The 8913-nt window shown below is 46.3% G+C and overlaps 1 long non-coding RNA gene across 1 annotated transcript; it reads right to left on the reverse strand.

The window, feature by feature from the left end:
• Positions 1–315: 315 nt before the first annotated feature.
• Positions 316–6893, reverse strand: LOC122209039. Its single transcript, XR_006197419.1, has 3 exons — positions 6817–6893; positions 6529–6625; positions 316–498 (listed from the first exon to the last, which is right to left on the reverse strand). It is a non-coding gene; the product is annotated as an uncharacterized LOC122209039 (long non-coding RNA).
• Positions 6894–8913: the final 2020 nt, after the last annotated feature.

An 8913-nucleotide genomic window follows, 5' to 3' on the forward strand; every position in this document is an offset into this window, starting at 1 on the left:
GGCCCTTAACCACTGGCTCCAGCTTTCCTCCATCTTTAATTCCCACTTCCAATCTGCTTGGGTGTCAGAAAGCAGCCTACCAAGCTAATTAGAGCTGTGCGTTAAGTAAGAGTCAATGGTCTCTGAGCAAGGGCCCCAAAGACTCTTCTGTGTGGGAGGAGAAACTTTATAATGTGTATTCCAGCTGTTCAGGGATCTTTCCGTCTCACCTCCTCCCTATCTTATTCCAAACAGGTGATGCTGTTTTATACCTGGGCTCCACAAAGATGAGGTTAAATAACTGCATTTACGTGAACACAGCCCAAGGGTCGCTTTAGTTTATTTTAGCAGCGCATGGGAGAAGACAGGGGGGGCAACAGCAGGGTGACGTGTACCCGGCCGGCAAAATCTCCTACAGGAAATTACTGACGCCAGCCAGCTGCTCCAGGCCCCTGCTGGGCCGTTTCTCCTCCTCTCCCATCTCTCAGGGGACAGCCATCCCGCTGAGGCTTGCCAGCTCTGGAAGACAAAGAGGGCAAAGCTCGAAGCCTGCTGTGTGCCTACCTCCAACACATCCCCCTCCCCCCCGCCACCCCCCTCCATGAATCCACAGACAGGGCCCTGTCAGAGGTGGGGGTGGGAGGAAGTGTCCAGCAATCCTCTTTTCTCTAGAAATGGGATTGGAAATGGGGTAATCGTCTAAATGGGCAGTCCTGATGAGTCGATAAACATAACTCCCATTTTTATTACAGTGATGAGGTTGCCTGAGCGAGCGTAATCCCTCTCCCGGGCTCCAGGAGATTGCCAGGCAGCCAGCCGCCACCCCGCCCTCCACCAAGGCTGCATTAGTCTGATGGCAAGAGGTACTGAGCTCTAGACGGACTGCATTTTATAATAGCATTTAAAAGCTCGGATCCTGGGGTCAATCCAGGGTCCAAGGACACCACTGACCAAGCTCCCTGTCCCCTAGACACTGCCCTCCTGTTCTCCCAATACTGACGGGACATAGACGGTCCAAATGCAGGGCCACCCTCAGTCAGGTAAGGTGGAAAAGATGTCAGGAAAGACCTCCAACTCAAATGACTGGAGGAAGCATAGCATAATGAAAAAACGCAGTCCAAGCCCCAGCAAACCCACTAATTCTTGACGCCTCTGTTTCCTCATCTGCATTGTGTGATTAGTGAGGTCCTTTCCTGCTCTTCCTCATAAAAACCCCACAGATTCACAACTCGCCCACCCAGCCAGCAATTCCACCATTACACAGAGTAATTTCTTTTTGCTTTAGAGGCTGTTTGATCCTTTGCAACTCCCAACTGAAATGATAGTCTTCCACTTTATTAATGAACACCTTATGGGAGAGGATGACCTAATAGTAGCCGGAAGCAAGGCCCTGAGGGAACGGGACAGGCAGGGGAGGTGTGGCCTTGCGCACCACAAAGACACAAGGGGTTCAGGCTGAAAGGTAGAAAAACACCAAGGCCATGTCACCCAGGGCCCACACGTGGGCAAAGTGCACAAAGAGAATGGATGAACTGCAGATTCGGGCAGCTGGCTCTGCTGACGGCAGTCAAGGGCCTTCAGAATAAGTCATGACCCTGTGCGGGCTCCTGGTCAGAGTCTTCGTCTTTCTCCATTCACTCATTTATTCAAGCAGTGATCAGCTGGGAGGTGCAACAAAATTAAAACTGGATTTAGATTCAGAAGCTGGATCCTAGCTGCAGTGACAGCGTTTACCTGTCACATGACACTGAACAGGCATGTCACCATTCTGAGCCAGCAAAATAAGGCTAGTGTCTCCCTTGCACACTTCATGGGCAGGGGTGCCACCTTGCACACCTCCAGGGGGTGCTGTTCCCATGGGAGTCTACCTGAGTGATGCCGGCCAGAACTGGGCAAAGCACAACTGGCATATTGCAGCCCTGCCTGTAGTTAAAAAATGTCCAATGACATAAGAGACATTAGGCATGAACACTATTAGCACAATAGTATTATTATATTGGTCACATTCTAGAAGGGGATGCTAGACCCATTAAAGACATTTGTAAGAAAGCTAAACTTTGTGTTCTATCTACGTCAACCATGGTGAAACAGTAAAGCGATCCATTATATAACCCTAGTGCTGTCACCATGATTCAGAGGACAAGAATCATAAAAAAGATTAAGCGAAACAGGAGATGTGGCCCCAAGCTCGGGGTGAGGCAAATACCCTTCGCTATGTGTCTCCCTGGTCCTGAGACTACCCTGTCCTCCACACGATCACCCTCTCGAAATATCCGCCATTATAAGACACTCACAGAGTCTCGGTTAAGACAGGCTGCCATGACAGACTTGGCAGCTCAGAACAAGGAGACAGGAACCAAATCTGTCTGCCCCCAAAGGAGGTTTCCTGGATTTCACATGCCCTCACATACCAACTCACCATCAGCTCAGGGCAGTAGGTCCGAAGAGTTTTCTTTTCCCTCAGGCTTTCATGGGCCACTTTTGCTCGGGAAAGGAGAAAGATCTACAGATTCATGACTCTGCCACATTGCCTACTGCCCCACCAATTTTCAGATCCTTCTCTCTCTCTTCCCCATATACCAGTGACATTCAGGTCAAATAAATTAAAATAAGTTGCAATCATGTAAAGCCCTTGATCTATTACTGCTTTTCCTACTGGGGTGGGGGATGGAAATGGGAAACACTGAAAGCATTTGTGCTCACCTATCCATTTCTCTTTCCACTCTTCTAATTCAGGCCATCTTCATCAGATGCCTCCTAGCATGTCTCCCTTTACCCTCCAATTCAAGACCCCTCTCAGAGCTACTGCTCTAAAACACAGCTCTTAGCCTGTCACACCTTTGTGTTACAGGCCGCACAGCACCCCCAAGCCAGAGGGTAAGATCTCGGTCGCAAGCTTGTTCCCAACCTCACTTTTGGCTACTTCCTCCCATGTATCCAACACTGCGGTCCCACGGGGTGGCCCCCCATTCCTAAACAACCTTCATGCACTCATGTGCGTGACTAATTGAGTGTGTAAGGTGGATCCGGCAATGTACTGGGCACTGGGGATGTAGCAGAGGGCAAATCCAACCAGATACCCCAGAGCTTACCACCTTTCAGGGAAAACAGACATCAGTCAAATATCCACAAAAGTAAGTTTATGATTACAAACTGATGTATGACAAAGGAAAAGTGATCAAAGATGTACGAGGCAGAAGGGCTAAGGTGGTCTGGGAATCAGAGAAAGCTTCCTTGAAGAAGTGATATTTGAGCTGGTATGTGGAAAACGAGAAGGGATGATTAGGCAAATGAGGTGGGTGTGGCAGCCATGGCAGAAGAGAGGGTTCCCAGCAGAGGGAGCTGCCTGGGCCTGGAGCTGGTGAGGAGCAGGAAGAAGGCTCACACTGAGCACAGAGCTGGGGGTGCTGGTCCTGGGTGGAACTGGAGAAGTTGCCAGGGGTCAGACTACAAGGGTTCTTAAAGGCTCTACTGAGGGTATATGGGTCTTCATCCTAAGAGAAATGAGAAAGCATTACAAGGTTTTGAGCAGGGAAGCAGGGTAGTTTTGGGAACGTGAGACATAATCAGATTGGCATTTTGAAATTCTCACTCCAGCCGCTGTGTGGAGAAAGGGCTGGAGGGCCCAGAGGAGATATGGGGGCCCAGTAAGGTGGGAACAGCATTCATTTCAGGCAAGAGATATGGATGTAAACCTGGAATGGGGAGCTGGGAGTGAAGAGTGAGTTAAGCAAATGCATGTGCCAAACCAGCCAAACAAGAGGGATGGCAAGAGGGAACACTAGAAGATGACCAGATCTGGGTAAAAATATCCTGACATCAGTTTGGGACATAATGGCTCTGGGGAGACTTTGAGGCCTCCGAGTGGAGAGACCAGGGATAGATGGGCCTGGGATGGAGGTGTATGTGTCCAGAGCCATCTGCACACAGGCTAATGGAAGATGTGGACATGAATGAGACCGCTTTATGTCACCACTTGAAGTTGCCTCTCTCCAGTCGCTCTACCTGTGTCTGCCCACATACAAGGAGAGCGGGTCTCTGCTGCCTCGTAGAACCCCTCCGGCCTCTGAACCCACTCCTGCTGTAGGGCCTCTTGTATCATTGTGTGGCCACTTCCCTACATGTCTTCACACTGACGATCCAGGAACACCTTGGGGACAGACATGTGGCTCTCCTCCTGGGCCTATGGAGACATGTGGCTCTCCTCCTTGGCCTATGGAGAAGAGTCTGGCTCTTGAATGAGCAGGAGGATTCAGACCCATTTTTCTAGCCCACCATGGAGTCCCAGTGCAATGTTGCTCTGGAGGAGAGAATGAAGACCCAGACCCAAGAGCCCCAACTAAAAACTGTTCTGAGTCCTCAGAAGAAAATGGTCCCATTACTGCCTCTGCTTCCAATAAACTTAAGATAGGTATTGAAACATTCTTAAAAGACAGTGGTATTGATGTCTTCCCACTGTTACTATAAATAAGTGAGCAATCAGATATTTATTGGGGATGTATTTCTCTTTTGTTAAAGACTTCTTATGTGAAAGGGACTAATAGGTAAAGAAATGAGTTAGCCCTATCCTTAAAGAACTTTTAGCACAACCTCTTACTCAGAACCCAGTGCTCTGGCCATAACTCAGAATTAAATTGTGCATTATTTCACGGGATTATCTACAAGAAAATCAAAGCCTGACTCTGCAAAGAGTTTATAATCTCAAGAGAATACAAAACAAAGAGATGAAAAGTTAATTCTATCACTTGTATATAATTCTATACATACAGAGCCATCCTTCTCCAGTGCTTCTTTTCCATTGGGAAAAGGTACCTGTCCTCTAAGCAAACACAGCTCCTCAGTGAGTCATATGATTTGGCTGGATTTAAGCCTTTGTCCCGCTTCCCTGGCCAGATGTCCTTGTGCAGCGCCCACCATGCACAACACATACGTGACACAGTAACAGGTGTTGTTCACAGGGAAGGGTCAATATAGCATGGGTGAGCCAGGAAATAGGTAGAATTGGCTGGCAGTGAGACGAAGGAACACTGCAAAAAAGACTACAGGTACGTCCAGTGACAAGTGAGGTTTGACTAAGGAGGAGGGTATACCTGATGGAGTAAAGAAATGAGATTGAGAAGTTTGGGTGGGGAGTGATTATGGAAGACCCCAAATATCAGGCTAAGAAGTTTATACTTGATCTTGCAGGAGCTCAGCATTGCCTAGGGACATCACCCTATGTGCCAATTAATTTTAGGTGTCAATCTGAGTGGGCCTCAGGGTGACCAGATTAAACTTCGTTTCTGGGTGTGCGTGTCTGTGAGGATGTTTCTGGATGAGATTAGCATTTGAATCAGTGGACTGCCCTCCCCCATGTGGGTGGACATCACCCAATCCACTGAGCATCTGAACACAACAATAGGCAGAGGAGGAATTTGCCCCTTTCTTTCCTACCTTGCTACTTAAACTAGTACATCTCATTTCATTTTCCCTGCCCTCGGACTGGGATTTACATCATTGGCTCCCCTGGTTCTCAGCCCTTCAGACTCAGACTGAATTACACCACTGTCTCCCCTGGGTCTCCAGGTTGCAGTTGGAAGATCATGGAACTTCTCAGCTTCCATAATCACATGAGCCAATTCCTCATAATAAATCTCATTTTAGATAGATAGATAGATAGATAGATAGATAGATAGATAGATAGGCAGAGATAAACAGATATCCTAGTGGTTCTTTTTCTCTGGAAACACTATTACATTCTCTTTTCCCCAAAGCAATGCCAGGGAGAGTTGGCTACCAGCATCAATGCTCACCAAAGTGCCCACTTGCTCCCTGAAAGTCCATGAAGGATACCACTGGATGAAAAAAACAGCTATATATCTTTGTGCTGACATGGAACCCCAAATAACATTTAACTGCTTGCATTTGTAGCTTGCCTAAAAATATGTATATATTTTATAACCCATATGTTTATTTTTATAATGGTCTCACTTGATCAGGAGGATGAGAAAACAGAGCTGTTAAGGACCTCAGCAAAGGTCAAAAGAGAAAATCCACAGTGGCAAAGTTGGGACTGGAACCCAGGTCCTTTACTCAGAATCCAGTGCTCAAGGGCGCCCAGCCTCCCTGCACTTGGTTTGGCAGCCTCCGTCCTTCACCAGTCACCACACTGACTACTTGAATCTGCCAGTCCTGGGTCCTTTCCAAGAAAAGACAAAGCTTCCAAACAAGCAGTAATGACATTGATTATGCCAAGCCAGAGGCGGGGGGGATTCTGGATCATTTCCTTAAAATACTTGCTCAGCAGCACCCATGCCCTCACCCCCACCACCCCCCATCCCAAGAAAGAAATGTATGGTACTTCATTAACATGAGGAAGAAATAATTCCCTGTGGATTTCTGCAGCCTCATTTCCCTAGCTTGTCAAATGCCAGCAGCAAGCCAGTCTGGCTGTATTGTTAGCTTGGCTCAATCTTATTTTGTAGTTTTTTGGCAGACTGCGGCAGCCTGCCCCCACCCCTCTCCACCCGAATCCCCCCCTCACCCCCGCCCCGGGCAGAAACAAATCACCTTTGAGTTTCCTCGTATATCATTCAAAAGATTTCCCTGTTCACCCTGGATTTCATAATATAGTATTCTCTTCTGCTATCACAAGCCGTATATTTCTCTCCAAGAAAGAACACAAAAGTTATTTTTAACACCATACTATAAGATATATGATTGAAATATAATTCTAAAAAGTAAACAAATAAATGGAAGACTTTCCAATGTGTCATGCAAAGCATAAAAAGCACTCTGTTCAACAGCTAATTTTCAGTTATCAGATTTCCATCCCCCCCAACTCTTTTCCTGCTTCACCCTTTTGTTACTAAGGAAGTTGGGGTGAAAGGGGATTTGTCTTTTTTCTCAAAGACCCATCATCTCACGCTGCCGAGTTTCTCCACACCTGAATTCACACATCTCCCACATCATGACAATTACCTCCATGGTAACCGCTCATGACATCATAAACACAATGTGATCGCAGAAGACACAAGAGCTACTGAGACCCGTTGGATGCAAATGCCCTGTGTGATCTAAGGGGCTCACGGGAACAAAGGGAATTTTGTCTTGAGATTTTAGCAGGAAGGTAACTCCTGAAATCTATTCTTGTATTTCAATATTTATTGGGATTTCAAAGCTTCTTGCTGCACAGGAGCCTGTGAATACAGACAAAGGGCCGTGACATTTCTAGAACGGCACCACGGCAGCTGCACCTGAAAGCAAACTAGTGAAACCAACAGATTTCAACCTAAAGACATGAATCCTTAACAATGGTTGGATCTCACAGGTATTTCTGAGGGTCAAAAGAGGGGCTCTTGGAATGGTTGCAGGGTTTTCTACAAAACAATGTGTTCCTGGAAAGTCCTTTTTCCCTTTCTACCTTTTCTTACCCAAAATAAATGCCCAAAGCCTCAAGCCAAGCTTAGCAGCTATTAATAATTTTGTGGACAGCAGCCAAAAGAAGAGTGGACACACGAGTGTGAGACGCGTACACCACACAAACTTCACACAGAGGGGTGTAAGTGCTTTGTCGTGAGGCAGGGGTGAGCTGTGAGGTGAATGTTAACACCCACTCCCCACAAGCATTTCTCTCGGCAAAGGGACCCAGCTTTGGGACTTAAATTTTCATTCATTACATATCTAATAATACTATCAGATACATCAGGGCTCTCAAAATATGGATTTCACGTTGGAGACATCAGAGTGCATTGCTGACTAAACCCACTGTGGATCTCCCACCTCTTCTTGCACAAGATGCTATTGTTAAGACTCGGGCGGCTTTCATCTCCGCGATCGAGAAAAAAAGAAAGCAAAAACAAAAAGTGCAGCTTGAAGAGGAACTGACCTCACAATCTGGGAGCTGAAAAGTAAACATTACCCAGGGAGCTCCTCAGTTTAATTACTGGCCTTAGAATTTCAATTTACATGTGTCTTAATTATCCACAGAAGGGCTCACCTATTATTTCCCTGAATAAAAAAATTAAAAAGAAAACAGAAAATGGGGGAAGGAAAGGCTTATTTAAGGGCCTCCAAGGATTAATCTTTGCATTCTTTTCATGTTTTCCCCGAATTTGGGGATAAAATCTGCTGTGGAATATTTGATCTTCCGGAAACACCGAGTTGGGGTTTTGTGAACACAAATGGCTTCTGACCATTATTTTAGCAAACAATTTCAGAAGCACAGGGCTCTAGCAGAGGGTTCCATGGAATTTTTTGTAAACAAAATAGCTCAACTGGGTTTGCTCCTGAAGTGCAGGAAGTCTGATTGTGGGACGGCGTCTGCCGACTGAGCGAACGGGTGTGTGCGCAAGTTCAAGTTCCAGGGCCCTTTATGGTCATCACGCCCTTTGATGCCCTCAAACTTTTACTTGTGTTTTCAAAGCATTTAATTTGGTTTGCTTGTCCATCTTGGATCGTCATTTTCTGCCAACAAGAAACAGAAGAGCAAAATTAATTTTAACTGACTTTAAAAAAATGTGTCACTCCAGATTTCTAAAAAGTAGCATTCTCAAAATGACTGGGCATTGCCAAAGCTCCAAGGAGCCTTTGAATAGCTATAACTGACTTATCATGGGCTTATAATGATACCTAAGGGGAGAAGCCTTTTGATTATGAAGGAATAACCCTTTTACTAAGTCTGGAGCCCCTGACTCCAACTGCACTAACCAGTCAACAATTGTTCAAGCAGGTCTAACTGAGGTCCTGCACTGGGCAGGGGATTCTGCTAAATGCTTTGGAAGACAAAAAGATGTCAGTATTTGGTTCTTAAAGAGCTTGTGAAGCGAGACAGAACCTCTGTAGACATGTAGAAACCATCGGTTACAATCAAGAGGTGCTCTGAAAGCTCTAAGGAACAGAAGGCCACTTCTGAGGATGGGGGTGGAAGACCACTGTGGGCTTCATAGAAATGTA

The sequence above is a fragment of the Panthera leo genome, chromosome E2 (genome assembly GCF_018350215.1).
Source record: "Panthera leo isolate Ple1 chromosome E2, P.leo_Ple1_pat1.1, whole genome shotgun sequence".
In the NCBI taxonomy this organism is placed as follows: Eukaryota; Metazoa; Chordata; class Mammalia; order Carnivora; family Felidae; genus Panthera; species Panthera leo.